General features: G+C 51.1%; 1 protein-coding gene across 1 annotated transcript in view; it reads left to right on the plus strand.

Moving 5' to 3' along the window:
- Positions 1-27,269, plus strand: part of LOC132383463 (bone morphogenetic protein 7-like) — a 195,361-nt gene that overhangs the window by 76,651 nt on the left and 91,441 nt on the right. The gene's annotated exons all lie outside the window — the stretch shown is intronic.

Here is a 27,269-nt window from a genome sequence, read left to right on the forward strand (position 1 = left end):
TCTCCTCCCCTTACTAGAGAAACTCTCCTCCCCATCCTACAGAAACTCTCCTCCCCATCCTACAGAAACTCACCTCCCCTTCCTATAGAATCTCTCCTCCCCTTCCTACATAAACTCTCCTCCCCATCCTACATAAACTCTCCTCCCCATCCTTCAGAAAATCTCCTCCCCATACTACGGAAACTCTCCACCGCTTCCTACAGAAACTCTCCTCCCCTTCCTGTAGAAACTCTGCTCCCCTTCCTGCAGAATCACCCCTCCACTTCCTACAGAACCTTACCTCCCCTTCCTACATAAACTCTCCTCCCCATCCTACAGAAACTCTCCTCCCCATCCTACAGAAACTCTCCTTCACTTCCTACAGAAACTCACCTCCCCTTCCTATAGAATTTCTCGTCCCCTTCCTATAGAAACTCTCCTCCCCTTCCTACAAAATCACTCCTCCCCTTTCTCCAGAAACTCTCCTCCCTTTCCTGCAGAAACTCTCCTCCCCTTCCTACGAAACTCTCCTCCCCTTACTAGAGAAACTCTCCTCCCCTTCCTGCAGGAACTCTGCTCCCCGTCCTACAGAAACTCTCCTCCCCTTCCTACGAAACTCTCCTCCCCTTCCTACGAAACTCTCCTCCCCTTACTAGAGAAACTCTCCTCCCCTTCCTGTAGAAACTCTCCTCCCCTTCCTACAGAAACTCTCCTCACCATCCTACAGAAAAGATCCTCCCCTTCCTACAGATACTCTCCTCCCCATCCTACAGAAACTCTCCTCCCCTTCCTACAGAATCTCTCCTCCACTTCCTATAGAAACTCGACTCCCCTTCTTACAGAAACTCTCCTCCCCTTCCTACAGAAACTCTCCTCCCCATCCTACAGAAACTCACCTCCCCTTCCTATAGAATCTCTCCTCCCCTTCCTACATAAACTCTCCTCCCCATCCTACATAAACTCTCCTCCCCATCCTTCAGAAAATCTCCTCCCCATCCTACGGAAACTCTCCACCGCTTCCTACAGAAACTCTCCTCCCCTTCCTGTAGAAACTCTGCTCCCCTTCCTGCAGAATCACTCCTCCACTTCCTACAGAACCTCAGCTCCCCTTCCTACATAAACTCTCCTCCACATCCTACAGAATCCCTCCTCCCCTTCCTGCAGAAATTGCCCTCCAGTTCCTATAGAAAATCGACTCTCCTTCCTACAGAAACTTGACTCCCCTTCCTACAGAAAATCTACTCCCCATCCTACAGAAACTCTCCACCCCTTCCTACAGAAACTCTCCTCCCCTTCCTACAGAAACTCTCCTCCTCTTCCTACAGAAAAGCTCTTCCCCTTCCTACAGAATCTCTCCTCCCCTTCCTGTAGAAACTCTCCTCCCCTTCCTACAGAAACTCTCCTCCCCATCCTTCAGAAAATCTCCACCCCATCCTACGGAAACTCTCCACCGCTTCCTACGGAAACTCTCCGCCCCTTCCTGTAGAAACTCTGCTCCCCTTCCTGCAGAATCTCTCCTCCCCTTCCTACAGAACCTCACCTCCCCTTCCTACAGAAACTCTCCTCCCCTTCCTACAGAAACTCTCCTCACCATCCTACAGAAAAGCTCCTCCCCTTCCTACAGAAACTCTCCTCCCCATCCTACAGAAACTCTCCTCCACTTCCTACAGAAACTCACCTCCCCTTCCTATAGAATTTCTCCTCCCCTTCCTATAGAAACTCTGCTCCCCTTCCTACAGAAAAGCTCCTCCCCTTCCTGAAGAATCTCTCCTCCGCTTCCTCTAGAATCACTCCACCCCTTCCTCTCGAAGCTCTCCTCCCCTTCCTAGAGAGTCTCTCCTCCCCTTCGTACAGAAACTCTCGTCTCCTCCCTACTGAATCTCTCCTCCCCTTCCTGCAGAAACTCTCCTCCCCTTCCTATGAAACTTTCCTCCCCGTCTTACACAAACTCTCCTCCCCTTCCAACAGAAACTCTCCTCCCCATCCTACAGAAACTCTCCTCCACATCCCACAGAAACTCTCCTCCCCTTCCTACAAAATCACTACTCCCCTATCTCCAGAAACTCTCCTCCCTTTCCTGCAGAAACTCTCCTCCCTTTCCTGCATAAACTCTCCTCCCCTTCCTACGAAACTATCCTCCACATTCTACAGAATCCCTCCTCCCCTTCCTGCAGAAATTGCACTCCACTTCCTATAGAAAATCGACTCTCCTTCCTACAGAAACTTGACTCCCCTTCCTACAGAAACTCTACTCCCCGTCCTACAGAAACTCTCCACCCCGTCCTACAGAAACTCTCCTCCCCTTCCTACAGAAACTCTCCTCCTCTTCCTACAGAAAAGCTCCTCCCCGTCCTACAGAATCTCTCCTCCCCTTCCGGCAGAAACTCTCCTCCCTTTCCTACAAAATCTCTCCTCCCCTTTCTGCAGAAACTCTCCTCCCTTTTTCTGCAGAAACTCTGCTGCCCTTCCTACAGAAAAGCTCCTCCCCTTCCTGAAGAAACTCTCCTCCCCTTCCTATAGAAACTGGACTCCCCTTCCTACAGAAACTCAACTCCCCTTCCTACAGAAACTGTCCTCCACTTACTGAAGAATCTCTCCTCCCCTTCCTACAGAAACTCTCCTCCCCATCCTACAGAAACTCACCTCCCCTTCCTATAGAAACTCTCCTCCCCTTCCTACAGAAACTCTCCTCCCCATCCTGCAGAAACTCACCTCCCCTTCCTATAGAATCTCTCCTCCCCTTCCTACATAAACTCTCCTCCCCATCCTACATAAACTCTCCTCCCCATCCTTCAGAAAATCTCCTCCCCATCCTACGGAAACTCTCCACCGCTTCCTACAGAAACTCTCCTCCCCTTCCTGTAGAAACTCTGCTCCCCTTCCTGCAGAATCACCCCTCCACTTCCTACAGAACCTCACCTCCCCTTCCTACATAAACTTTCCTCCCCATCCTACAGAAACTCTCCTCCCCATCCTACAGAAACTCTCCTTCACTTCCTACAGAAACTCACCTCCCCTTCCTATAGAATTTCTCGTCCCCTTCCTATAGAAACTCTGCTCCCCTTCCTACAGAAAAGCTCCTCCCCTTCCTGAAGAATCTCTCCTCCACTTCCTCTAGAATCACTCCACCCCTTCCTCTCGAAGCTCTCCTCCACTTCCTAGAGAGTCTCTCCTCCCCTTCGTACAGAAACTCTCGTCTCCTCCCTACTGAATCTCTCCTCCCCTTCCTGCAGAAACTCTCCTCCTCTTCCAACAGAAACTCTCCTCCCCATCCTACAGAAACTCTCCTCCACACCCCACAGAAACACTCCTCCCCTTCCTACAAAATCACTCCTCCCCTTTCTCCAGAAACTCTCCTCCCTTTCCTGCAGAAACTCTCCTCCCCTTCCTACGAAACTCTCCTCCCCTTCCTACGAAACTCTCCTCCCCTTCCTACGAAACTCTCCTCCCCGTACTAGAGAAACTCTCCTCCCCATCCTACAGAAACTCTCCTCCCCATCCTACAGAAACTCACCTCCCCTTCCTATAGAATCTCTCCTCCCCTTCCTACATAAACTCTCCTCCCCATCCTACAGAATCCCTCCTCCCCTTCCTGCAGAAATTGCCCTCCACTTCCTATAGAAAATCGACTCTCCTTCCTACAGAAACTTGACTCCCCTTCCTACAGAAAATCTACTCCCCATCCTACAGAAACTCTCCACCCCTTCCTACAGAAACTCTCCTCCCCTTCCTACAGAAACTCTCCTCCCCTTCCTACAGAAACTCTCCTCCTCTTGCTACAGAAAAGCTCTTCCCCTTCCTACAGAATCTCTCCTCCCCTTCCTGTAGAAACTCTCCTCCCCTTCCTACAGAAACTCTCCTCCCCATCCTTCAGAAAATCTCCACCCCATCCTACGGAAACTCTCCACCGCTTCCTACAGAAACTCTCCTCCCCTTCCTGTAGAAACTCTGCTCCCCTTCCTGCAGAATCATCCCTCCACTTCCTACGGAACCTTACCTCCCCTTCCTACATAAACTCTCCTCCCCATCCTACAGAAACTCTCCTCCCCATCCTACAGAAACTCTCCTTCACTTCCTACAGAAACTCACCTCCCCTTCCTAGAAAATCTCTCCTCCCCTTCCTGCAGAAACTCTCCTCCCCTTCCTACAGAAACTCTCCTCCTCTTCCTACAGAAAAGCTCCTCCCCGTCCTACAGAATCTCTCCTCCCCTTCCGGCAGAAACTCTCCTCCCTTTCCTACAAAATCTCTCCTCCCCTTTCTGCAGAAACTCTCCTCCCTTTTTCTGCAGAAACTCTGCTGCCCTTCCTACAGAAAAGCTCCTCCCCTTCCTGAAGAAACTCTCCTCCCCTTCCTATAGAAACTGGACTCCCCTTCCTACAGAAACTCAACTCCCCTTCCTACAGAAACTGTCCTCCACTTACTGAAGAATCTCTCCTCCCCTTCCTACAGAAACTCTCCTCCCCATCCTACAGAAACTCACCTCCCCTTCCTATAGAAACTCTCCTCCCCTTCCTACAGAAACTCTCCTCCCCATCCTGCAGAAACTCACCTCCCCTTCCTATAGAATCTCTCCTCCCCTTCCTACATAAACTCTCCTCCCCATCCTACATAAACTCTCCTCCCCATCCTTCAGAAAATCTCCTCCCCATCCTACGGAAACTCTCCACCGCTTCCTACAGAAACTCTCCTCCCCTTCCTGTAGAAACTCTGCTCCCCTTCCTGCAGAATCACCCCTCCACTTCCTACAGAACCTCACCTCCCCTTCCTACATAAACTTTCCTCCCCATCCTACAGAAACTCTCCTCCCCATCCTACAGAAACTCTCCTTCACTTCCTACAGAAACTCACCTCCCCTTCCTATAGAATTTCTCGTCCCCTTCCTATAGAAACTCTGCTCCCCTTCCTACAGAAAAGCTCCTCCCCTTCCTGAAGAATCTCTCCTCCACTTCCTCTAGAATCACTCCACCCCTTCCTCTCGAAGCTCTCCTCCACTTCCTAGAGAGTCTCTCCTCCCCTTCGTACAGAAACTCTCGTCTCCTCCCTACTGAATCTCTCCTCCCCTTCCTGCAGAAACTCTCCTCCCCTTCCTATGAAACTGTCCTCCCCGTCCTACACAAACTCTCCTCCCCTTCCAACAGAAACTCTCCTCCCCATCCTACAGAAACTCTCCTCCACATCCCACAGAAACACTCCTCCCCTTCCTACAAAATCACTCCTCCCCTTTCTCCAGAAACTCTCCTCCCTTTCCTGCAGAAACTCTCCTCCCCTTCCTACGAAACTCTCCTCCCCTTCCTACGAAACTCTCCTCCCCTTCCTACGAAACTCTCCTCCCCGTACTAGAGAAACTCTCCTCCCCATCCTACAGAAACTCTCCTCCCCATCCTACAGAAACTCACCTCCCCTTCCTATAGAATCTCTCCTCCCCTTCCTACATAAACTCTCCTCCCCATCCTACAGAATCCCTCCTCCCCTTCCTGCAGAAATTGCCCTCCACTTCCTATAGAAAATCGACTCTCCTTCCTACAGAAACTTGACTCCCCTTCCTACAGAAAATCTACTCCCCATCCTACAGAAACTCTCCACCCCTTCCTACAGAAACTCTCCTCCCCTTCCTACAGAAACTCTCCTCCCCTTCCTACAGAAACTCTCCTCCTCTTGCTACAGAAAAGCTCTTCCCCTTCCTACAGAATCTCTCCTCCCCTTCCTGTAGAAACTCTCCTCCCCTTCCTACAGAAACTCTCCTCCCCATCCTTCAGAAAATCTCCACCCCATCCTACGGAAACTCTCCACCGCTTCCTACAGAAACTCTCCTCCCCTTCCTGTAGAAACTCTGCTCCCCTTCCTGCAGAATTATCCCTCCACTTCCTACAGAACCTTACCTCCCCTTCCTACATAAACTCTCCTCCCCATCCTACAGAAACTCTCCTCCCCATCCTACAGAAACTCTCCTTCACTTCCTACAGAAACTCACCTCCCCTTCCTAGAAAATCTCTCCTCCCCTTCCTGCAGAAACTCTCCTCCCCTTCCTACAGAAACTCTCCTCCTCTTCCTACAGAAAAGCTCCTCCCCGTCCTACAGAATCTCTCCTCCCCTTCCGGCAGAAACTCTCCTCCCTTTCCTACAAAATCTCTCCTCCCCTTTCTGCAGAAACTCTCCTCCCTTTTTCTGCAGAAACTCTGCTGCCCTTCCTACAGAAAAGCTCCTCCCCTTCCTGAAGAAACTCTCCTCCCCTTCCTATAGAAACTGGACTCCCCTTCCTACAGAAACTCAACTCCCCTTCCTACAGAAACTGTCCTCCACTTACTGAAGAATCTCTCCTCCCCTTCCTACAGAAACTCTCCTCCCCATCCTACAGAAACTCACCTCCCCTTCCTATAGAAACTCTCCTCCCCTTCCTACAGAAACTCTCCTCCCCATCCTGCAGAAACTCACCTCCCCTTCCTATAGAATCTCTCCTCCCCTTCCTACATAAACTCTCCTCCCCATCCTACATAATCTCTCCTCCCCATCCTTCAGAAAATCTCCTCCCCATCCTACGGAAACTCTCCTTCACTTCCTACAGAAACTCACCTCCCCTTCCTATAGAATTTCTCGTACCCTTCCTATAGAAACTCTGCTCCCCTTCCTACAGAAAAGCTCCTCCCCTTCCTGAAGAATCTCTCCTCCACTTCCACTAGAATCACTCCACCCCTTCCTCTCGAAGCTCTCCTCCACTTCCTAGAGAGTCTCTCCTCCCCTTCGTACAGAAACTCTCGTCTCCTCCCTACTGAATCTCTCCTCCCCTTCCTGCAGAAACTCTCCTCCCCTTCCTATGAAACTGTCCTCCCCGTCCTACACAAACTCTCCTCCCCTTCCAACAGAAACTCTCCTCCCCATCCTACAGAAACTCTCCTCCACATCCCACAGAAACACTCCTCCCCTTCCTACAAAATCACTCCTCCCCTTTCTCCAGAAACTCTCCTCCCTTTCCTGCAGAAACTCTCCTCCCCTTCCTACGAAACTCTCCTCCCCTTCCTACGAAACTCTCCTCCCCTTCCTACGAAACTCTCCTCCCCGTACTAGAGAAACTCTCCTCCCCATCCTACAGAAACTCTCCTCCCCATCCTACAGAAACTCACCTCCCCTTCCTATAGAATCTCTCCTCCCCTTCCTACATAAACTCTCCTCCCCATCCTACAGAATCCCTCCTCCCCTTCCTGCAGAAATTGCCCTCCACTTCCTATAGAAAATCGACTCTCCTTCCTACAGAAACTTGACTCCCCTTCCTACAGAAAATCTACTCCCCATCCTACAGAAACTCTCCACCCCTTCCTACAGAAACTCTCCTCCCCTTCCTACAGAAACTCTCCTCCCCTTCCTACAGAAACTCTCCTCCTCTTGCTACAGAAAAGCTCTTCCCCTTCCTACAGAATCTCTCCTCCCCTTCCTGTAGAAACTCTCCTCCCCTTCCTACAGAAACTCTCCTCCCCATCCTTCAGAAAATCTCCACCCCATCCTACGGAAACTCTCCACCGCTTCCTACAGAAACTCTCCTCCCCTTCCTGTAGAAACTCTGCTCCCCTTCCTGCAGAATCATCCCTCCACTTCCTACAGAACCTTACCTCCCCTTCCTACATAAACTCTCCTCCCCATCCTACAGAAACTCTCCTCCCCATCCTACAGAAACTCTCCTTCACTTCCTACAGAAACTCACCTCCCCTTCCTATAGAATTTCTCGTCCCCTTCCTATAGAAACTGTGCTCCCCTTCCTACAGAAAAGCTCCTCCCCTTCCTGAAGAATCTCTCCTCCACTTCCTCTAGAATCACTCCACCCCTTCCTCTCGAAGCTCTCCTCCACTTCCTAGAGAGTCTCTCCTCCCCTTCGTACAGAAACTCTCGTCTCCTCCCTACTGAATCTCTCCTCCCCTTCCTGCAGAAACTCTCCTCCCCTTCCTATGAAACTGTCCTCCCCGTCCTACACAAACTCTCCTCCCCTTCCAACAGAAACTCTCCTCCCCATCCTACAGAAACTCTCCTCCACATCCCACAGAAACACTCCTCCCCTTCCTACAAAATCACTCCTCCCCTTTCTCCAGAAACTCTCCTCCCTTTCCTGCAGAAACTCTCCTCCCCTTCCTACGAAACTCTCCTCCCCTTCCTACGAAACTCTCCTCCCCTTCCTACGAAACTCTCCTCCCCTTACTAGAGAAACTCTCCTCCCCATCCTACAGAAACTCTCCTCCCCATCCTACAGAAACTCACCTCCCCTTCCTATAGAATCTCTCCTCCCCTTCCTACATAAACTCTCCTCCCCATCCTACATAAACTCTCCTCCCCATCCTTCAGAAAATCTCCTCCCCATACTACGGAAACTCTCCACCGCTTCCTACAGAAACTCTCCTCCCCTTCCTGTAGAAACTCTGCTCCCCTTCCTGCAGAATCACCCCTCCACTTCCTACAGAACCTTACCTCCCCTTCCTAAATAAACTCTCCTCCCCATCCTACAGAAACTCTCCTCCCCATCCTACAGAAACTCTCCTTCACTTCCTACAGAAACTCACCTCCCCTTCCTATAGAATTTCTCGTCCCCTTCCTATAGAAACTCTCCTCCCCTTCCTACAAAATCACTCCTCCCCTTTCTCCAGAAACTCTCCTCCCTTTCCTGCAGAAACTCTCCTCCCCTTCCTACGAAACTCTCCTCCCCTTACTAGAGAAACTCTCCTCCCCTTCCTGCAGGAACTCTGCTCCCCGTCCTACAGAAACTCTCCTCCCCTTCCTACGAAACTCTCCTCCCCTTCCTACGAAACTCTCCTCCCCTTACTAGAGAAACTCTCCTCCCCTTCCTGTAGAAACTCTCCTCCCCTTCCTACAGAAACTCTCCTCACCATCCTACAGAAAAGATCCTCCCCTTCCTACAGATACTCTCCTCCCCATCCTACAGAAACTCTCCTCCCCTTCCTACAGAATCTCTCCTCCACTTCCTATAGAAACTCGACTCCCCTTCTTACAGAAACTCTCCTCCCCTTCCTACAGAAACTCTCCTCCCCATCCTACAGAAACTCACCTCCCCTTCCTATAGAATCTCTCCTCCCCTTCCTACATAAACTCTCCTCCCCATCCTACATAAACTCTCCTCCCCATCCTTCAGAAAATCTCCTCCCCATCCTACGGAAACTCTCCACCGCTTCCTACAGAAACTCTCCTCCCCTTCCTGTAGAAACTCTGCTCCCCTTCCTGCAGAATCACTCCTCCACTTCCTACAGAACCTCACCTCCCCTTCCTACATAAACTCTCCTCCACATCCTACAGAATCCCTCCTCCCCTTCCTGCAGAAATTGCCCTCCACTTCCTATAGAAAATCTACTCCCCATCCTACAGAAACTCTCCGCCCCTTCCTACAGAAACTCTCCTCCCCTTCCTACAGAAACTCTCCTCCCCTTCCTACAGAAACTCTCCTCCTCTTCCTACAGAAAAGCTCTTCCCCTTCCTACAGAATCTCTCCTCCCCTTCCTGTAGAAACTCTCCTCCCCTTCCTACAGAAACTCTCCTCCCCATCCTTCAGAAAATCTCCACCCCATCCTACGGAAACTCTCCACCGCTTCCTACGGAAACTCTCCGCCCCTTCCTGTAGAAACTCTGCTCCCCTTCCTGCAGAATCACTCCTCCACTTCCTACAGAACCTCACCTCCCCTTCCTACATAAACTCTCCTCCACATCCTACAGAATCCCTCCTCCCCTTCCTGCAGAAATTGCCCTCCACTTCCTATAGAAAATCGACTCTCCTTCCTACAGAAACTTGACTCCCCTTCCTACAGAAAATCTACTCCCCATCCTACAGAAACTCTCCACCCCTTCCTACAGAAACTCTCCTCCCCTTCCTACAGAAACTCTCCTCCCCTTCCTACAGAAACTCTCCTCCTCTTCCTACAGAAAAGCTCTTCCCCTTCCTACAGAATCTCTCCTCCCCTTCCTGTAGAAACTCTCCTCCCCTTCCTACAGAAACTCTCCTCCCCATCCTTCAGAAAATCTCCACCCCATCCTACGGAAACTCTCCACCGCTTCCTACGGAAACTCTCCGCCCCTTCCTGTAGAAACTCTGCTCCCCTTCCTGCAGAATCTCTCCTCCCCTTCCTACAGAACCTCACCTCCCCTTCCTACAGAAACTCTCCTCCCCTTCCTACAGAAACTCTCCTCACCATCCTACAGAAAAGCTCCTCCCCTTCCTACAGAAACTCTCCTCCCCATCCTACAGAAACTCTCCTCCACTTCCTACAGAAACTCACCTCCCCTTCCTATAGAATTTCTCCTCCCCTTCCTATAGAAACTCTGCTCCCCTTCCTACAGAAAAGCTCCTCCCCTTCCTGAAGAATCTCTCCTCCGCTTCCTCTAGAATCACTCCACCCCTTCCTCTCGAAGCTCTCCTCCCCTTCCTAGAGAGTCTCTCCTCCCCTTCGTACAGAAACTCTCGTCTCCTCCCTACTGAATCTCTCCTCCCCTTCCTGCAGAAACTCTCCTCCCCATCCTTCAGAAAATCTCCACCCCATCCTACGGAAACTCTCCACCGCTTCCTACGGAAACTCTCCGCCCCTTCCTGTAGAAACTCTGCTCCCCTTCCTGCAGAATCTCTCCTCCCCTTCCTACAGAACCTCACCTCCCCTTCCTACAGAAACTCTCCTCCCCTTCCTACAGAAACTCTCCTCACCATCCTACAGAAAAGCTCCTCCCCTTCCTACAGAAACTCTCCTCCCCATCCTACAGAAACTCTCCTCCACTTCCTACAGAAACTCACCTCCCCTTCCTATAGAATTTCTCCTCCCCTTCCTATAGAAACTCTGCTCCCCTTCCTACAGAAAAGCTCCTCCCCTTCCTGAAGAATCTCTCCTCCGCTTCCTCTAGAATCACTCCACCCCTTCCTCTCGAAGCTCTCCTCCCCTTCCTAGAGAGTCTCTCCTCCCCTTCGTACAGAAACTCTCGTCTCCTCCCTACTGAAACTCTCCTCCCTTTCCTGCAGAAACTCTCCTCCCCTTCCTACGAAACTCTCCTCCCCTTACTAGAGAAACTCTCCTCCCCTTCCTGCAGGAACTCTGCTCCCCGTCCTACAGAAACTCTCCTCCCCTTCCTACGAAACTCTCCTCCCCTTCCTACGAAACTCTCCTCCCCTTACTAGAGAAACTCTCCTCCCCTTCCTGTAGAAACTCTCCTCCCCTTCCTACAGAAACTCTCCTCACCATCCTACAGAAAAGATCCTCCCCTTCCTACAGATACTCTCCTCCCCATCCTACAGAAACTCTCCTCCCCTTCCTACAGAATCTCTCCTCCACTTCCTATAGAAACTCGACTCCCCTTCTTACAGAAACTCTCCTCCCCTTCCTACAGAAACTCTCCTCCCCATCCTACAGAAACTCACCTCCCCTTCCTATAGAATCTCTCCTCCCCTTCCTACATAAACTCTCCTCCCCATCCTACATAAACTCTCCTCCCCATCCTTCAGAAAATCTCCTCCCCATCCTACGGAAACTCTCCACCGCTTCCTACAGAAACTCTCCTCCCCTTCCTGTAGAAACTCTGCTCCCCTTCCTGCAGAATCACTCCTCCACTTCCTACAGAACCTCACCTCCACTTCCTACATAAACTCTCCTCCACATCCTACAGAATCCCTCCTCCCCTTCCTGCAGAAATTGCCCTCCACTTCCTATAGAAAATCTACTCCCCATCCTACAGAAACTCTCCGCCCCTTCCTACAGAAACTCTCCTCCCCTTCCTACAGAAACTCTCCTCCCCTTCCTACAGAAACTCTCCTCCTCTTCCTACAGAAAAGCTCTTCCCCTTCCTACAGAATCTCTCCTCCCCTTCCTGTAGAAACTCTCCTCCCCTTCCTACAGAAACTCTCCTCCCCATCCTTCAGAAAATCTCCACCCCATCCTACGGAAACTCTCCACCGCTTCCTACGGAAACTCTCCGCCCCTTCCTGTAGAAACTCTGCTCCCCTTCCTGCAGAATCACTCCTCCACTTCCTACAGAACCTCACCTCCCCTTCCTACATAAACTCTCCTCCACATCCTACAGAATCCCTCCTCCCCTTCCTGCAGAAATTGCCCTCCACTTCCTATAGAAAATCGACTCTCCTTCCTACAGAAACTTGACTCCCCTTCCTACAGAAAATCTACTCCCCATCCTACAGAAACTCTCCACCCCTTCCTACAGAAACTCTCCTCCCCTTCCTACAGAAACTCTCCTCCCCTTCCTACAGAAACTCTCCTCCTCTTCCTACAGAAAAGCTCTTCCCCTTCCTACAGAATCTCTCCTCCCCTTCCTGTAGAAACTCTCCTCCCCTTCCTACAGAAACTCTCCTCCCCATCCTTCAGAAAATCTCCACCCCATCCTACGGAAACTCTCCACCGCTTCCTACGGAAACTCTCCGCCCCTTCCTGTAGAAACTCTGCTCCCCTTCCTGCAGAATCTCTCCTCCCCTTCCTACAGAACCTCACCTCCCCTTCCTACAGAAACTCTCCTCCCCTTCCTACAGAAACTCTCCTCACCATCCTACAGAAAAGCTCCTCCCCTTCCTACAGAAACTCTCCTCCCCATCCTACAGAAACTCTCCTCCACTTCCTACAGAAACTCACCTCCCCTTCCTATAGAATTTCTCCTCCCCTTCCTATAGAAACTCTGCTCCCCTTCCTACAGAAAAGCTCCTCCCCTTCCTGAAGAATCTCTCCTCCGCTTCCTCTAGAATCACTCCACCCCTTCCTCTCGAAGCTCTCCTCCCCTTCCTAGAGAGTCTCTCCTCCCCTTCGTACAGAAACTCTCGTCTCCTCCCTACTGAATCTCTCCTCCCCTTCCTGCAGAAACTCTCCTCCCCATCCTTCAGAAAATCTCCACCCCATCCTACGGAAACTCTCCACCGCTTCCTACGGAAACTCTCCGCCCCTTCCTGTAGAAACTCTGCTCCCCTTCCTGCAGAATCTCTCCTCCCCTTCCTACAGAACCTCACCTCCCCTTCCTACAGAAACTCTCCTCCCCTTCCTACAGAAACTCTCCTCACCATCCTACAGAAAAGCTCCTCCCCTTCCTACAGAAACTCTCCTCCCCATCCTACAGAAACTCTCCTCCACTTCCTACAGAAACTCACCTCCCCTTCCTATAGAATTTCTCCTCCCCTTCCTATAGAAACTCTGCTCCCCTTCCTACAGAAAAGCTCCTCCCCTTCCTGAAGAATCTCTCCTCCGCTTCCTCTAGAATCACTCCACCCCTTCCTCTCGAAGCTCTCCTCCCCTTCCTAGAGAGTCTCTCCTCCCCTTCGTACAGAAACTCTCGTCTCCTCCCTACTGAATCTCTCCTCCCCTTCCTGCAGAAACTCTCCTCCCCTTCCTATGAAACTTTCCTCCCCGTCTTACACAAACTCTCCTCCCCTTCCAACAGAAACTCTCCTCCCCATCCTACAGAAACTCTCCTCCACATCCCACAGAAACTCTCCTCCCCTTCCTACAAAATCACTACTCCCCTTTCTCCAGAAACTCTCCTCCCTTTCCTGCAGAAACTCTCCTCCCTTTCCTGCATAAACTCTCCTCCCCTTCCTACGAAACTATCCTCCACATTCTACAGAATCCCTCCTCCCCTTCCTGCAGAAATTGCACTCCACTTCCTATAGAAAATCGACTCTCCTTCCTACAGAAACTTGACTCCCCTTCCTACAGAAACTCTACTCCCCGTCCTACAGAAACTCTCCACCCCGTCCTACAGAAACTCTCCTCCCCTTCCTAGAAAATCTCTCCTCCCCTTCCTGCAGAAACTCTCCTCCCCTTCCTACAGAAACTCTCCTCCTCTTCCTACAGAAAAGCTCCTCCCCGTCCTACAGAATCTCTCCTCCCCTTCCGGCAGAAACTCTCCTCCCTTTCCTACAAAATCTCTCCTCCCCTTTCTGCAGAAACTCTCCTCCCTTTTTCTGCAGAAACTCTGCTGCCCTTCCTACAGAAAAGCTCCTCCCCTTCCTGAAGAAACTCTCCTCCCCTTCCTATAGAAACTGGACTCCCCTTCCTACAGAAACTCAACTCCCCTTCCTACAGAAACTGTCCTCCACTTACTGAAGAATCTCTCCTCCCCTTCCTACAGAAACTCTCCTCCCCATCCTACAGAAACTCACCTCCCCTTCCTATAGAAACTCTCCTCCCCTTCCTACAGAAACTCTCCTCCCCATCCTGCAGAAACTCACCTCCCCTTCCTATAGAATCTCTCCTCCCCTTCCTACAAAAACTCTCCTCCCCATCCTACATAAACTCTCCTCCCCATCCTTCAGAAAATCTCCTCCCCATCCTACGGAAACTCTCCACCGCTTCCTACAGAAACTCTCCTCCCCTTCCTGTAGAAACTCTGCTCCCCTTCCTGCAGAATCACCCCTCCACTTCCTACAGAACCTCACCTCCCCTTCCTACATAAACTTTCCTCCCCATCCTACAGAAACTCTCCTCCCCATCCTACAGAAACTCTCCTTCACTTCCTACAGAAACTCACCTCCCCTTCCTATAGAATTTCTCGTCCCCTTCCTATAGAAACTCTGCTCCCCTTCCTACAGAAAAGCTCCTCCCCTTCCTGAAGAATCTCTCCTCCACTTCCTCTAGAATCACTCCACCCCTTCCTCTCGAAGCTCTCCTCCACTTCCTAGAGAGTCTCTCCTCCCCTTCGTACAGAAACTCTCGTCTCCTCCCTACTGAATCTCTCCTCCCCTTCCTGCAGAAACTCTCCTCCCCTTCCTATGAAACTGTCCTCCCCGTCCTACACAAACTCTCCTCCCCTTCCAACAGAAACTCTCCTCCCCATCCTACAGAAACTCTCCTCCACATCCCACAGAAACACTCCTCCCCTTCCTACAAAATCACTCCTCCCCTTTCTCCAGAAACTCTCCTCCCTTTCCTGCAGAAACTCTCCTCCCCTTCCTACGAAACTCTCCTCCCCTTCCTACGAAACTCTCCTCCCCTTCCTACGAAACTCTCCTCCCCGTACTAGAGAAACTCTCCTCCCCATCCTACAGAAACTCTCCTCCCCATCCTACAGAAACTCACCTCCCCTTCCTATAGAATCTCTCCTCCCCTTCCTACATAAACTCTCCTCCCCATCCTACAGAATCCCTCCTCCCCTTCCTGCAGAAATTGCCCTCCACTTCCTATAGAAAATCGACTCTCCTTCCTACAGAAACTTGACTCCCCTTCCTACAGAAAATCTACTCCCCATCCTACAGAAACTCTCCACCCCTTCCTACAGAAACTCTCCTCCCCTTCCTACAGAAACTCTCCTCCCCTTCCTACAGAAACTCTCCTCCTCTTGCTACAGAAAAGCTCTTCCCCTTCCTACAGAATCTCTCCTCCCCTTCCTGTAGAAACTCTCCTCCCCTTCCTACAGAAACTCTGCTCCCCTTCCTACAGAAAATCTCCACCCCATCCTACGGAAACTCTCCACCGCTTCCTACAGAAACTCTCCTCCCCTTCCTGTAGAAACTCTGCTCCCCTTCCTGCAGAATCATCCCTCCACTTCCTACAGAACCTTACCTCCCCTTCCTACATAAACTCTCCTCCCCATCCTACAGAAACTCTCCTCCCCATCCTACAGAAACTCTCCTTCACTTCCTACAGAAACTCACCTCCCCTTCCTATAGAATTTCTCGTCCCCTTCCTATAGAAACTGTGCTCCCCTTCCTACAGAAAAGCTCCTCCCCTTCCTGAAGAATCTCTCCTCCACTTCCTCTAGAATCACTCCACCCCTTCCTCTCGAAGCTCTCCTCCACTTCCTAGAGAGTCTCTCCTCCCCTTCGTACAGAAACTCTCGTCTCCTCCCTACTGAATCTCTCCTCCCCTTCCTGCAGAAACTCTCCTCCCCTTCCTATGAAACTGTCCTCCCCGTCCTACACAAACTCTCCTCCCCTTCCAACAGAAACTCTCCTCCCCATCCTACAGAAACTCTCCTCCACATCCCACAGAAACACTCCTCCCCTTCCTACAAAATCACTCCTCCCCTTTCTCCAGAAACTCTCCTCCCTTTCCTGCAGAAACTCTCCTCCCCTTCCTACGAAACTCTCCTCCCCTTCCTACGAAACTCTCCTCCCCTTCCTACGAAACTCTCCTCCCCTTACTAGAGAAACTCTCCTCCCCATCCTACAGAAACTCTCCTCCCCATCCTACAGAAACTCACCTCCCCTTCCTATAGAATCTCTCCTCCCCTTCCTACATAAACTCTCCTCCCCATCCTACATAAACTCTCCTCCCCATCCTTCAGAAAATCTCCTCCCCATCCTACAGAAACTCTCCTCCCCTTCCTACAGAAACTCTCCTCCCCTTCCTACAGAAACTCTCCTCCTCTTCCTACAGAAAAGCTCTTCCCCTTCCTACAGAATCTCTCCTCCCCTTCCTGTAGAAACTCTCCTCCCCTTCCTACAGAAACTCTCCTCCCCATCCTTCAGAAAATCTCCACCCCATCCTACGGAAACTCTCCACCGCTTCCTACGGAAACTCTCCGCCCCTTCCTGTAGAAACTCTGCTCCCCTTCCTGCAGAATCTCTCCTCCCCTTCCTACAGAACCTCACCTCCCCTTCCTACAGAAACTCTCCTCCCCTTCCTACAGAAACACTCCTCCCCTTCCTACAGAAACTCTCCTCACCATCCTACAGAAAAGCTCCTCCCCTTCCTACAGAAACTCTCCTCCCCATCCTACAGAAACTCTCCTCCACTTCCTACAGAAACTCACCTCCCCTTCCTATAGAATTTCTCCTCCCCTTCCTATAGAAACTCTGCTCCCCTTCCTACAGAAAAGCTCCTCCCCTTCCTGAAGAATCTCTCCTCCGCTTCCTCTAGAATCACTCCACCCCTTCCTCTCGAAGCTCTCCTCCCCTTCCTAGAGAGTCTCTCCTCCCCTTCGTACAGAAACTCTCGTCTCCTCCCTACTGAATCTCTCCTCCCCTTCCTGCAGAAACTCTCCTCCCCTTCCTATGAAACTTTCCTCCCCGTCTTACACAAACTCTCCTCCCCTTCCAACAGAAACTCTCCTCCCCATCCTACAGAAACTCTCCTCCACATCCCACAGAAACTCTCCTCCCCTTCCTACAAAATCACTACTCCCCTTTCTCCAGAAACTCTCCTCCCTTTCCTGCAGAAACTCTCCTCCCTTTCCTGCATAAACTCTCCTCCCCTTCCTACGAAACTATCCTCCACATTCTACAGAATCCTTCCTCCCCTTCCTGCAGAAATTGCACTCCACTTCCTATAGAAAATCGACTCTCCTTCCTACAGAAACTTGACTCCCCTTCCTACAGAAACTCTACTCCCCGTCCTACAGAAACTCTCCACCCCGTCCTACAGAAACTCTCCTCCCCTTCCTAGAAAATCTCTCCTCCCCTTCCTGCAGAAACTCTCCTCCCCTTCCTACAGAAACTCTCCTCCTCTTCCTACAGAAAAGCTCCTCCCCGTCCTACAGAATCTCTCCTCCCCTTCCTACATAAACTCTCCTCCCTTTCCTACAAAATCTCTCCTCCCCTTTCTGCAGAAACTCTCCTCCCTTTTTCTGCAGAAACTCTGCTGCCCTTCCTACAGAAAAGCTCCTCCCCTTCCTGAAGAAACTCTCCTCCCCTTCCTATAGAAACTGGACTCCCCTTCCTACAGAAACTCAACTCCCCTTCCTACAGAAACTGTCCTCCACTTACTGAAGAATCTCTCCTCCCCTTCCTACAGAAACTCTCCTCCCCATCCTACAGAAACTCACCTCCCCTTCCTATAGAAACTCTCCTCCCCTTCCTACAGAAACTCTCCTCCCCATCCTGCAGAAACTCACCTCCCCTTCCTATAGAATCTCTCCTCCCCTTCCTACATAAACTCTCCTCCCCATCCTACATAAACTCTCCTCCCCATCCTTCAGAAAATCTCCTCCCCATCCTACGGAAACTCTCCACCGCTTCCTACAGAAACTCTCCTCCCCTTCCTGTAGAAACTCTGCTCCCCTTCCTGCAGAATCACCCCTCCACTTCCTACAGAACCTCACCTCCCCTTCCTACATAAACTTTCCTCCCCATCCTACAGAAACTCTCCTCCCCATCCTACAGAAACTCTCCTTCACTTCCTACAGAAACTCACCTCCCCTTCCTATAGAATTTCTCGTCCCCTTCCCATAGAAACTCTGCTCCCCTTCCTACAGAAAAGCTCCTCCCTTTCCTGAAGAATCTCTACTCCGCTTCCTCTAGAATCACTCCACCCCTTCCTCTCGAAGCTCTCCTCCACTTCCTAGAGAGTCTCTCCTCCCCTTCGTACAGAAACTCTCGTCTCCTCCCTACTGAATCTCTCCTCCCCTTCCTGCAGAAACTCTCCTCCCCTTCCTATGAAACTGTCCTCCCCGTCCTACACAAACTCTCCTCCCCTTCCAACAGAAACTCTCCTCCCCATCCTACGAAATCTCTCCTCCCCTTCCTACAGAAACTCTGCTCCACGTTCTACATAAGATCTCCTCCCCTTCCTACAGAAAAGCTACTCCCCTTCCTACAGAAACTCTCCTCCCCTTCCTACAGAAACTCTCCTCCCCATCCTACAGAAACTCTCCTCCCCATCCTACAGAAACTCACCTCCCCTTCCTATAGAATCTCTCCTCCCCTTCCTACATAAACTCTCCTCCCCATCCTACATAAACTCTCCTCCCCATCCTTCAGAAAATCTCCTCCCCATCCTACGGAAACTCTCCACCGCTTCCTACAGAAACTCTCCTCCCCTTCCTGTAGAAACTCTGCTCCCCTTCCTGCAGAATCACTCCTCCACTTCCTACAGAACCTCACCTCCCCTTCCTACATAAACTCTCCTCCCCATCCTACATTAACTCTCCTCCCCATCCTACAGAAACTCTCCTCCCCTTCCTACAGAAACTCTCCTCCCCATCCTACAGAAACTCTCCTCCCCATCCTACAGAAACTCACCTCCCCTTCCTATAGAATCTCTCCTCCCCTTCCTACATAAACTCTCCTCCCCATCCTACAGAAACTCTCCTCCCCATCCTACAGAAACTCTCCTCCACTTCCTACAGAAACTCACCTCCCCTTCCTATAGAATTTCTCCTCCCCTTCCTATAGAAACTCTGCTCCCCTTCCTACAGAAAAGCTCCTCCCCTTCCTGAAGAATCTCTCCTCCGCTTCCTCTAGAATCACTCCACCCCTTCCTCTCGAAGCTCTCCTCCCCTTCCTAGAGAGTCTCTCCTCCCCTTCGTACAGAAACTCTCGTCTCCTCCCTACTGAATCTCTCCTCCCCTTCCTGCAGAAACTCTCCTCCCCTTCCTATGAAACTTTCCTCCCCGTCTTACACAAACTCTCCTCCCCTTCCAACAGAAACTCTCCTCCCCATCCTACAGAAACTCTCCTCCACATCCCACAGAAACTCTCCTCCCCTTCCTACAAAATCACTACTCCCCTTTCTCCAGAAACTCTCCTCCCTTTCCTGCAGAAACTCTCCTCCCTTTCCTGCATAAACTCTCCTCCCCTTCCTACGAAACTATCCTCCACATTCTACAGAATCCCTCCTCCCCTTCCTGCAGAAATTGCACTCCACTTCCTATAGAAAATCGACTCTCCTTCCTACAGAAACTTGACTCCCCTTCCTACAGAAACTCTACTCCCCGTCCTACAGAAACTCTCCACCCCGTCCTACAGAAACTCTCCTCCCCTTCCTAGAAAATCTCTCCTCCCCTTCCTGCAGAAACTCTCCTCCCCTTCCTACAGAAACTCTCCTCCTCTTCCTACAGAAAAGCTCCTCCCCGTCCTACAGAATCTCTCCTCCCCTTCCGGCAGAAACTCTCCTCCCTTTCCTACAAAATCTCTCCTCCCCTTTCTGCAGAAACTCTCCTCCCTTTTTCTGCAGAAACTCTGCTGCCCTTCCTACAGAAAAGCTCCTCCCCTTCCTGAAGAAACTCTCCTCCCCTTCCTATAGAAACTGGACTCCCCTTCCTACAGAAACTCAACTCCCCTTCCTACAGAAACTGTCCTCCACTTACTGAAGAATCTCTCCTCCCCTTCCTACAGAAACTCTCCTCCCCATCCTACAGAAACTCACCTCCCCTTCCTATAGAAACTCTCCTCCCCTTCCTACAGAAACTCTCCTCCCCATCCTGCAGAAACTCACCTCCCCTTCCTATAGAATCTCTCCTCCCCTTCCTACATAAACTCTCCTCCCCATCCTACATAAACTCTCCTCCCCATCCTTCAGAAAATCTCCTCCCCATCCTACGGAAACTCTCCACCGCTTCCTACAGAAACTCTCCTCCCCTTCCTGTAGAAACTCTGCTCCCCTTCCTGCAGAATCACCCCTCCACTTCCTACAGAACCTCACCTCCCCTTCCTACATAAACTTTCCTCCCCATCCTACAGAAAAGCTCCTCCCCTTCCTGAAGAAACTCTCCTCCCCTTCCTATAGAAACTGGACTCCCCTTCCTACAGAAACTCTACTCCCCTTCCTACAGAAACTGTCCTCCACTTACTGAAGAATCTCTCCTCCCCTTCCTACAGAAACTCTGCTCCACGTTCTACATAAGATCTCCTCCCCTTCCTACAGAAAAGCTACTCCCCTTCCTACAGAAACTCTCCTCCCCTTCCTACAGAAACTCTCCTCCCCATCCTACAGAAACTCTCCTCCCCATCCTACAGAAACTCACCTCCCCTTCCTATAGAATCACTCCTCCCCTTCCTACATAAACTCTCCTCCCCATCCTACATAAACTCTCCTCCCCATCCTTCAGAAAATCTCCTCCCCATCCTACGGAAACTCTCCACCGCTTCCTACAGAAACTCTCCTCCCCTTCCTGTAGAAACTCTGCTCCCCTTCCTGCAGAATCACCCCTCCACTTCCTACAGAACCTCACCTCCCCTTCCTACATAAACTTTCCTCCCCATCCTACATTAACTCTCCTCCCCATCCTACAGAAACTCTCCTCCCCTTCCTACGAAACTCTCCTCCACATCCTACAGAATCCCTCCTCCCCTTCCTGCAGAAATTGCCCTCCACTTCCTATAGAAAATCGACTCTCCTTCCTACAGAAACTTGACTCCCCTTCCTACAGAAAATCTACTCCCCATCCTACAGAAACTCTCCACCCCTTCCTACAGAAACTCTCCTCCCCTTCCTACAGAAACTCTCCACCCCTTCCTACAGAAACTCTCCTCCCATTCCTACAGAAACTCTCCTCCACATCCGCCAGAAAAGCTCTTCCCCTTCCTACAGAATCTCTCCTCCCCTTCCTGTAGAAACTCTCCTCCCCTTCCTACATAAACTCTCCTCCCCATCCTTCAGAAAATCTCCACCCCATCCTATGGAAACTCTCCACCGCTTCCTACGGAAACTCTCCTCCCCTTCCTGTAGAAACTCTGCTCCCCTTCCTGCAGAATCTCTCCTCCCCTTCCTACAGAACCTCACCTCCCCTTCCGACAGTAACTCTCCTCCCCTTCCTATGAAACTGTCCTCCCCGTCCTACACAAACTCTCCTCCTCTTCCAACAGAAACTCTCCTCCCCATCCTACAGAAACTCTCCTCCCTTTCCTGCATAAACTCTCCTCCCCTTCCTTCGAAACTCTCCTCCACGTCCTACAGAATCCCACCTCCCCTTCCTGCAGAAATTGCCCACCACTTCCTATAGAAAATCGACTCTCCTTCCTACAGTAACTTGACTCCCCTTCCTACAGAAACTCTACTCCCCATCCTACAGAAACTCTCCACCCCTTCCTACAGAAACTCTCCACCCCTTCCTACAGAAACTCTCCTCCCCGTCCTACAGAAACTCTCCACCCCGTCCTACAGAAACTCTCCTCCCCGTCCTACAGAAACTCTCCACCACGTCCTACAGAAACTCTCCTCCTCTTCCTACAGAAAAGCTCCTCCCCTTCCTACAGAAACTCTCCTCCCCTTCCTGCAGAATCTCTCCTCCCCTTCCGGCAGAAACTCTCCTCCCCTTCCTACAAAATCTCTCCTCCCCTTTCTGCAGAAACTCTCCTCCCTTTTTCTGCAGAAACTCTGCTGCCCTCCCTACAGAAAAGCTCCTCCCCTTCCTGAAGAAACTCTCCTCCGCTTCCTCCAGAAACTCTCCTCCCCTTCCTGAAGAAACTCTCCTCCCCTTCCTATAGAAACTGGACTCCCCTTCCTACAGAAACTCTACTCCCCTTCCTACAGAAACTGTCCTCCACTTCCTGAAGAATCTCTCCTCCCCTTCCTACAGAAACTCTGCTCCATGTCCTACATAAAATCTCCTCCCCTTCCTACAGAAAAGCTACTCCCCTTCCTACAGAAACTCTCCTCCCCTTCCTACAGAAACTCTCCTCCCCATCCTACAGAAACTCTCCTCCCCATCCTACAGAAACTCACCTCCCCTTCCTATAGAATCTCTCCTCCCCTTCCTACATAAACTCTCCTCCCCATCCTACATAAACTCTCCTCCCCATCCTTCAGAAAATCTCCTCCCCATCCTACGGAAACTCTCCACCGCTTCCTACAGAAACTCTCCTCCCCTTCCTGTAGAAACTCTGCTCCCCTTCCTGCAGAATCACTCCTCCACTTCCTACAGAACCTCACCTCCCCTTCCTACATAAACTCTCCTCCGCATCCTACAGAAACTCTCCTCCCCATCCTACAGAAACTCTCCTCCACTTCCTACAGAAACTCACCTCCACATCTTACAGAAACTCTCCTCCCCATCCTACAGAAACTCTCCTCCACTTCCTACAGAAACTCACCTCCCCTTCCTATAGAATTTCTCGTCCCCTTCCTATAGAAACTCGGCTCCCCTTCCTACAGAAAAGCTCTTCTCCTTCCTGAAGAATCTCTCCTCCGCTTCCTCTAGAATCACTCCACCCCTTCCTCTCGAAGCTCTCCTCCCCTTCCTAGAGAGTCTCTCCTCCCCTTCGTACAGAAACTCTCGTCTACTCCCTACTGAATCTCTCCTCCCCTTCCTGCAGAAACTCTCCTCCCCTTCCTATGAAACTGTCCTCCCCGTCCTACAGAAACTCTCCTCCCCTTCCAACAGAAACTCTCCTCCCCATCCTACAGAAACTCTCCTCCCTTTCCTGCATAAACTCTCCTCCCCTTCCTACGAAACTCTCCTCCACGTCCTACAGAATCCCACCTCCCCTTCCTGCAGAAATTGCCCACCACTTCCTATAGAAAATCGACTCTCCTTCCTACAGTAACTTGACTCCCCTTCCTACAGAAACTCTACTCCCCATCCTACAGAAACTCTCCACCCCTTCCTACAGAAACTCTCCTCCCCGTCCTACAGAAACTCTCCACCCCGTCCTACAGAAAATCTCCTCCCCATCCTACGGAAACTCTCCACCGCTTCCTACAGAAACTCTCCTCCCCTTCCTGTAGAAACTCTGCTCCCCTTCCTGCAGAATCACCCCTCCACTTCCTACAGAACCTCACCTCCCCTTCCTACATAAACTTTCCTCCCCATCCTACATTAACTCTCCTCCCCATCCTACAGAAACTCTCCTCCCCTTCCTACGAAACTCTCCTCCACATCCTACAGAATCCCTCCTCCCCTTCCTGCAGAAATTGCCCTCCACTTCCTATAGAAAATCGACTCTCCTTCCTACAGAAACTTGACTCCCCTTCCTACAGAAAATCTACTCCCCATCCTACAGAAACTCTCCACCCCTTCCTACAGAAACTCTCCTCCCCTTCCTACAGAAACTCTCCACCCCTTCCTACAGAAACTCTCCTCCCATTCCTACAGAAACTCTCCTCCACATCCGCCAGAAAAGCTCTTCCCCTTCCTACAGAATCTCTCCTCCCCTTCCTGTAGAAACTCTCCTCCCCTTCCTACATAAACTCTCCTCCCCATCCTTCAGAAAATCTCCACCCCATCCTATGGAAACTCTCCACCGCTTCCTACGGAAACTCTCCTCCCCTTCCTGTAGAAACTCTGCTCCCCTTCCTGCAGAATCTCTCCTCCCCTTCCTACAGAACCTCACCTCCCCTTCCTACAGAAACTCTCCTCCCCTTCCTATGAAACTGTCCTCCCCGTCCTACACAAACTCTCCTCCTCTTCCAACAGAAACTCTCCTCCCCATCCTACAGAAACTCTCCTCCCTTTCCTGCATAAACTCTCCTCCCCTTCCTACGAAACTCTCCTCCACGTCCTACAGAATCCCACCTCCCCTTCCTGCAGAAATTGCCCACCACTTCCTATAGAAAATCGACTCTCCTTCCTACAGTAACTTGACTCCCCTTCCTACAGAAACTCTACTCCCCATCCTACAGAAACTCTCCACCCCTTCCTACAGAAACTCTCCACCCCTTCCTACAGAAACTCTCCTCCCCGTCCTACAGAAACTCTCCACCCCGTCCTACAGAAACTCTCCTCCCCGTCCTACAGAAACTCTCCACCCCGTCCTACAGAAACTCTCCTCCTCTTCCTACAGAAAAGCTCCTCCCCTTCCTACAGAAACTCTCCTCCCCTTCCTGCAGAATCTCTCCTCCCCTTCCGGCAGAAACTCTCCTCCCCTTCCTACAAAATCTCTCCTCCCCTTTCTGCAGAAACTCTCCTCCCTTTTTCTGCAGAAACTCTGCTGCCCTCCCTACAGAAAAGCTCCTCCCCTTCCTGAAGAAACTCTCCTCCGCTTCCTCCAGAAACTCTCCTCCCCTTCCTGAAGAAACTCTCCTCCCCTTCCTATAGAAACTGGACTCCCCTTCCTACAGAAACTCTACTCCCCTTCCTACAGAAACTGTCCTCCACTTCCTGAAGAATCTCTCCTCCCCTTCCTACAGAAACTCTGCTCCATGTCCTACATAAAATCTCCTCCCCTTCCTACAGAAAAGCTAGTCCCCTTCCTACAGAAACTCTCCTCCCCTTCCTACAGAAACTCTCCTCCCCATCCTACAGAAACTCTCCTCCCCATCCTACAGAAACTCACCTCCCCTTCCTATAGAATCTCTCCTCCCCTTCCTACATAAACTCTCCTCCCCATCCTACATAAACTCTCCTCCCCATCCTTCAGAAAATCTCCTCCCCATCCTACGGAAACTCTCCACCGCTTCCTACAGAAACTCTCCTCCCCTTCCTGTAGAAACTCTGCTCCCCTTCCTGCAGAATCACTCCTCCACTTCCTACAGAACCTCACCTCCCCTTCCTACATAAACTCTCCTCCGCATCCTACAGAAACTCTCCTCCCCATCCTACAGAAACTCTCCTCCACTTCCTACAGAAACTCACCTCCACATCTTACAGAAACTCTCCTCCCCATCCTACAGAAACTCTCCTCCACTTCCTACAGAAACTCACCTCCCCTTCCTATAGAATTTCTCGTCCCCTTCCTATAGAAACTCTGCTCGCCTTCCTACAGAAAAGCTCTTCTCCTTCCTGAAGAATCTCTCCTCCGCTTCCTCTAGAATCACTCCACCCCTTCCTCTCGAAGCTCTCCTCCCCTTCCTAGAGAGTCTCTCCTCCCCTTCGTACAGAAACTCTCGTCTACTCCCTACTGAATCTCTCCTCCCCTTCCTGCAGAAACTCTCCTCCCCTTCCTATGAAACTGTCCTCCCCGTCCTACAGAAACTCTCCTCCCCTTCCAACAGAAACTCTCCTCCCCATCCTACAGAAACTCTCCTCCCTTTCCTGCATAAACTCTCCTCCCCTTCCTACGAAACTCTCCTCCACGTCCTACAGAATCCCACCTCCCCTTCCTGCAGAAATTGCCCACCACTTCCTATAGAAAATCGACTCTCCTTCCTACAGTAACTTGACTCCCCTTCCTACAGAAACTCTACTCCCCATCCTACAGAAACTCTCCACCCCTTCCTACAGAAACTCTCCTCCCCGTCCTACAGAAACTCTCCACCCCGTCCTACAGAAACTCTCCTCCTCTTCCTACAGAAAAGCTCCTCCCCTTCCTACAGAAACTCTCCTCCCCTTCCTGCAGGATCTCTGCTCCCCGTCCTACAGAATCTCTCCTCCCCTTCCGGCAGAAACTCTCCTCCCCTTCCTACAAAATCTCTCCTCCCCTTTCTGCAGAAACTCTCCTCCCTTTTTCTGCAGAAACTGCTGCCCTCCCTACAGAAAAGCTACTCCCCTTCCTGAAGAAACTCTCCTCCGCTTCCTCCAGATACTTTCCTCCCCTTCCTGAAGAAACTCTCCTCCCCTTCCTATAGAAACTGGACTCCCCTTCCTACAGAAACTCTACTCCCCCTCCAACAGAAACTGTCCTCCACTTCCTGAAGAATCTCTCCTCCCCTTCCTACAGAAACTCTGCTCCATGTCCTAAATAAAATCTCCTCCCCTTCCTACAGAAAAGCTACTCCCCTTCCTACAGAAACTCTCCTCCCCTTCCTACAGAAACTCTCCTCCCCATCCTACAGAAACTCTCCTCCCCATCCTACAGAAACTCACCTCCCCTTCCTATAGAATCTCTCCTCCCCTTCCTACATAAACTCTCCTCCCCATCCTACATAAACTCTCCTCCCCATCCTTCAGAAAATCTCCTCCCCATCCTACGGAAACTCTCCACCGCTTCCTACAGAAACTCTCCTCCCCTTCCTGTAGAAACTCTGCTCCCCTTCCTGCAGAATCACTCCTCCACTTCCTACAGAACCTCACCTCCCCTTCCTACATAAACTCTCCTCCGCATCCTACAGAAACTCTCCTCCCCATCCTACAGAAACTCTCCTCCACTTCCTACAGAAACTCACCTCCACATCTTACAGAAACTCTCCTCCCCATCCTACAGAAACTCTCCTCCACTTCCTACAGAAACTCACCTCCCCTTCCTATAGAATTTCTCCTCCCCTTCCTATAGAAACTCTGCTCCCCTTCCTACAGAAAAGCTCCTCCCCTTCCTGAAGAATCTCTCCTCCGCTTCCTCTAGAATCACTCCACCCCTTCCTCTCGAAGCTCTCCTCCCCTTCCTAGAGAGTCTCTCCTCCCCTTCGTACAGAAACTCTCGTCTCCTCCCTACTGAATCTCTCCTCCCCTTCCTGCAGAAACTCTCCTCCCCTTCCTATGAAACTGTCCTCCCCGTCGTACACAAACTCTCCTCCCCTTCCAACAGAAACTCTCCTCCCCATCCTTCAGAAAATCTCCACCCCATCCTATGGAAACTCTCCACCGCTTCCTACGGAAACTCTCCTCCCCTTCCTGTAGAAACTCTGCTCCCCTTCCTGCAGAATCTCTCCTCCCCTTCCTACAGAACCTCACCTCCCCTTCCTACAGAAACTCTCCTCCCCTTCCTATGAAACTGTCCTCCCCGTCCTACACAAACTCTCCTCCTCTTCCAACAGAAACTCTCCTCCCCATCCTACAGAAACTCTCCTCCCTTTCC

This window comes from Hypanus sabinus, chromosome 30, assembly GCF_030144855.1.
Source record: "Hypanus sabinus isolate sHypSab1 chromosome 30, sHypSab1.hap1, whole genome shotgun sequence".
NCBI classification, from domain to species: Eukaryota; Metazoa; Chordata; class Chondrichthyes; order Myliobatiformes; family Dasyatidae; genus Hypanus; species Hypanus sabinus.